Source organism: Triticum dicoccoides, chromosome 2B (genome assembly GCF_002162155.2).
Source record: "Triticum dicoccoides isolate Atlit2015 ecotype Zavitan chromosome 2B, WEW_v2.0, whole genome shotgun sequence".
In the NCBI taxonomy this organism is placed as follows: domain Eukaryota; kingdom Viridiplantae; phylum Streptophyta; class Magnoliopsida; order Poales; family Poaceae; genus Triticum; species Triticum dicoccoides.
Genome location: NC_041383.1, coordinates 78460083 through 78465443, shown reverse-complemented (window position 1 = coordinate 78465443; position 5361 = coordinate 78460083). Strand labels below are relative to the sequence as shown.

General features: G+C 39.5%; 1 pseudogene; it reads left to right on the top strand.

The window, feature by feature from the left end:
• The first annotated feature begins 1164 nt into the window (after positions 1 to 1164).
• On the top strand, positions 1165 to 3053 carry LOC119360515 (annotated as a pseudogene).
• Positions 3054 to 5361: the final 2308 nt, after the last annotated feature.

Here is a 5361-nt window from a genome sequence, read left to right as displayed (position 1 = left end):
ATTTTTTAAATATCATATTTCACTCTTTTGAAATAAACTGTTACACATTTTAAAATAATCAGTTTCATAAGTTGACATTTAGTTTGAAACTCTTTCTTCACTTTCAGAACCTACATTTTACTTTTCACTGGCTTGTTTTTACAAAAATCACATCTATATTGACATAGGTTTGTTTCACATACGGAATGCGAAATGTTGAAATTTAAGCGTGTTTGAAATGTATCGAAGATTGGTCTAGCATTAAAGTTCTTGGTGCGATGAGTTCAAATATATAAATCATTTCAAAAACGAATTTATAGTTTAGATGATATGGACAATTTAATTTAGTAAAGACGAAATAAAAGGTCGGGTTTATGTGTGAGAGAAAAGAGAGAGTGGGGTGTCACCTGACACAAGCCGGAGAATTTTGTTTTGGCTCCCAGGAGCACGTGCTCCCGCATGAATAGTAAACAAAAAATATAGTAAATATTTTCAAGAAGTTCTGAAATTTTTTCGTATTAGTATCGCAAGCATTCCCGAACATTTTCATGCAAAATGGAGCAACGGTGTTTTGCCGTGAAAAAAAATAAATTTAGAATGACACTTTGAGGGTACCATTTGGTGTTTTTTTTTCACAGGCCAAAATGTTTTATCTTTTTGCCTATAAATTAGTATGTGGCATTTGGGTGTGACAAAGAACACATAGAATTTTTGTTGGATCTTTTTAACATTTCAAAAAAAAATTGTGTATCCTTTTTATTGTATTGACCTGTATTATTGTATTCCCGAAACACATTTTTTATAGTGAACACGGCTGTGAATCCGCCGATACCGCTAGGTACTTGTGCCAACTATGCTATGATATTTTTCAACCTTGCCGACACGCAGCTCCAGACCTGGATACTACTATACCCATGCATCAAGATTATCATAACATCGTCCGTGGTCGGAGAGTTCTACACATGGCCCCTTCTTTTTTTTAAATTGTTTGGATTGCTTACCACATGTATCACGTGGTTACACATGGCCCCTTCCTTGTCCCACATCAATGTTCAGTTGTTCACTACTGCCAACCGCATACACGTGGGCTACACGCCTACACGTGCACTGGATTGCATCTAGCGCCATTATTGACTCGTTGGAGATCCATCGAGAGGCCAGCCAGCAAGCATCGCCAACAGAACCATGGCCGCCGCTCTGGGCGCATCTTCATGCCTCGCCGGTCCCGTTCCGTTCAAGGACGCGGTGAGCGGCGACGACGACCACACCGTCTCCCCGACGGAAGAGTATGCAGACATCATCTCTGCCATGCCCACCACCACCATAGGCGCAGGCTACCTGATGCGGCAGTGCCAAGGCGCCTGGCTGCCCCACCAGAGGGTGCGGGGGCTCCTCTCTTTCCAGCGGCGCTTCACGCCACGCCCCGACGACGTGCTCCTAGCGAGCCCGCCCAAGTGCGGCACCACGTGGCTCAAGGCGCTGTCCTTCGCCACAATGGCGCGGGCTGCGTACCCGCCCGGCGACGACGGCCACCCGCTCCTCCGCCTCAACCCGCACGACTGCGTCCCTTTGGTCGACGACCTGTTCAGCGCCGGCCAGGAAGCAAAGCTGGATGCGCTGCCGTCGCCTAGGCTGATGAACACACACCTGCATCACTCCCTCCTGCCTCCCTCCGTCGCCCAAAATCCCGGCTGCAAGATCGTTTACGTATGCAGGTAGGTATCTACGCCCGTTTTCTGCTAATTTCTTTTTTGGTTTTTATCTATTTTTCCCGTAGAAAAATATAAGAGCGTTTAGATCTAGTGATCTTAACGTTATTATATCTTTGAGGTAATATCACCGATGGTGATTAAACTTGTCATTAATGTTCACTTTAGTGTCTAAACTTAAAAAATACACCGAACTGGTTCTAGAACTTGGCCCAAACCTGCAAATATGATGCTAATCAAATCCGTAGACCTATAATGCGCTGACATGGCGCCATATACTGATTAGCATTGTGTATGTCTCAAGGACCAGCGGGTCCCATATGTCAGAATAAAGGGAAAATAAATGACAAAAAACAGCCCCCACCAGGACTCAAACTTAGAACGTCAAGCTAGCTAACGACGAGCCTACCAACAGACAACTCATGTTTTCTTGCCAACATAGGATAATGATAAACTATATTATAAATAAACATGCTCACATGGTTTAAATGGGTTGCTGTTTGTGCGGCCCATGTTGCACTTGTCAGCTTTTTTTTACTTTTTAGTATTTGTAAAATGTAATTAAATTATAATAACATTAAAACATCGATGTGTTATTAATATTATACATACAAAAAATAACTTATGTAGCAAAACGTTCAAGTAATTTTAAGAAGTTTTGACGTCTTGTTTTTGAAATAAATCATATAAATAAAAATGATTACGATTATAAAAATTATTGTATAATTTAGAATAGTACAAATATTTTCCAAATTACAATTAATAATTATTATCTTAAGTATACAAACATTTGAATAATTATATGCACATTTTTATATTTCATAAATTTGTCGTTTAAGAGTTTTGGTGTGCTTTAAAAATATTTATTATTATTTAATAGTTATTTTATTATAAATATATACATGTGACTATATTTAAGTTATATAGAAATTAACAATATATGCCATGCTTGAAAAGTTATCACAGGTGAATAAAAATAAAAATATTTGTATCCATAATTTTGTACAATTAAAGTATTAGCCACTAGGGATATTTTTTTGTACAATTATTTTTGTACTCATCTGTGAAATAGGGGAGCCCAAGGATATGCTGATTTCAGTATGGCATTTCGTTAAAAACTTTGCGGCTGCAAACGGCGGCATGTATAGGTTCTCCGACTTGTTCGAGAATGCATGCGAGGGAAAACACGTCAACGACCCCATCTGGGACAACATCCTCGGCTACTGGCAGACGAGTAAAGCCAGCCGGGAGAGGGTCCTCTTCCTGCGGTACGAGGAGATGCTGCGTGACCCGGTCGGCAAGGTCCGAGAGCTAGCGCAGTTTCTTGGGGTGGGGATCGAGCCGACGCTCTCCCCCTGGCGCTAGGGTTAGCGGGGGTAGAGGTGGGCTGCGGTTGGGCCAATTGGGGCCGGCTGGCACTATTTGGGCTGCTAGGAGGCAGCAGCGGGGAGCTCCTAACCGGCGCCTTAAGCGCCGGTTCAGGCAGCTGGCGCTCGCATGCCGCACCCCATGGGCCGGCCCACCGCAGTAGAAGGTAAAAACGTCTCGCGAAAAAAAGTGCAGATACAGGCACTTGACCTCACGACTTGCGGCTACAACAAAGGAACTGTTTTGCTAACCACTACGGCTTGTGAGGACTAGTGACTACAAAGAACGCGAAATAATTATGAACCAATACATCAACGTTATTTATTAGATTTCAGAATTATTTGCAAACAATTTGGAAAATTTGATTTTTTTTATGAAAAAGACTTCATCAAATTTTGACAAAACTTAACGAAATTAAAAAAAACAGTTCATTGATGTTTAATAAAAGTTGAGTGAATTAGAAAAAAGTTCATCGATTTCAAAAATGCTCATCGAATTTGAAAGAAAAGTTCATCAATTTGAAAAAAGTTCATCAAATTAGGAAAAAAGTTCATCGAATTTGAAAAAAGTTTATCGGTTCTACAAAAAGTTCATCAAATTTGAAAAAAAAACGTTCATCAATTTTGAAAAAAGTTCATCGATTCCGAAAAAAGTTCACCGATTTTGAAAAAAAGTTCATTGGTATTGAAAAAAATTATACAAACTTCAAAAAAAGTTCACGAATTTAACAAAAACGTTCAGTGTACATCAAAATATGTTCAATGGGTATTTAAATGGTTTTTCAGCGCATATCACAAAATTGTTCAATGTGTAGTTAAAAATTGTTCAGATTATATTACAAAAAATGTTCAATGGGTATTTAAGTAGTTTTTCAGCGCATATCACAAAATTGTTCAATGTGTAGTTAAAAATTGTTCAGATCATATTACAAAAATGTTCAATGTATAAAATTTGTTCATCTTATATCAAAAAAATGTATAATATGTTTTAAATTATTTCAATGTATATCACAAAAATGTTCGCTGTGTATCGTACACCGGAAAAATGTTCAGTGTATATTTGAAAATCGCTCGTCGTATATAAATTTTTGTTCATGTTCTCAATAATTGTTCACGTTTTAAAAATTTCATGTAATTTAAAATTTTCGTCGAATTTTTAAAAAAGTTCATCGATTTGATAAAAGTTCATTCAATTTTAAAAATTTCACGAATTTTAAAAAGCTCACATTTGCTTGTTGGTAGAAAGGAAAAAAATAATAGGAAAAAGAAAAGGAAGAATAAAATGAAGAAATGATAAAGCAGTGGAAAGGTTGTCCATAAACACGTCCATGCTATTAGTTGAGTTTGCTAACGCAGCTTCGTTGCAGGGCGAGGTCGTAGGTTCGAAACCCGCTGCTCGCACTCTTTTTTGCATCACTTATAGCCGGAAAGTGGGACGCGATATGGGCCGGCCCATCTCAGCGCTGGGGGTGTGCGCCCGTTTGCGTACACCGAAGGAACTGGCGCAGAGGGCGCCGTTTAGGGTTTGCCCTGCAGCGCGCACTATGCATAGGATAGCTACGCGTCGCCCACTGGCCTGGCCCAGTGCGCATTGCTGAGCAGAACACCGCCTGTCTTGTTTCAACAAATTTAGTTACTTGATTTGGACAATAAAACCGATATGCTTTAGATTTGTCAGGATGACCAATAAAATGGCAACTCACCGTCTTGAGATCTAATTTTTACATAATTGGATTGAAAATCCTTGCCTCAGCAGGACAACCTCATACATGAAAATAATTCACGGTTTGTTTCCTCCCAGTCCATAATTCATACGGTGTTTTGGGCACCAACTTACTGGAAACCTATTAAGAATATGTGTTGTTATATTAAAGTCTTCTGTGAAGGGGGGGGGGGGGGGGAATAGGAATTTTAAAAGAATTACAGTTTAGACTTGAGTAAACGTCGAATAAAACTAGTGTTTAATTCACCAAGCACAAAACATAAGTAACACTAGTAGAAAAAGGGTCAAATGTGAGAAACATTAGTCCCGGTTTGCATTTGAGCCGGCACTACTGTGTCCATTAGTGCCGTTTCAAATGGCTAGGCGGGAGGAGATCTTTAGTACCGGTTCAGTGTAAACCTTTAGTACCGGCCAGCATCTTTAGTACCGGTTTGTGGCATGAACCGGTACTAAAGAGGTTGTGGTAGGCTGCTTTTAGTCCCACCTCGCTCCCTTAACAAGATTTTTACCACCTTAAGTATGTTATTTCTCAAACTATCATAAGCATTTGGTCTTTATTTAACTCTATGTGTATAATCTGTGG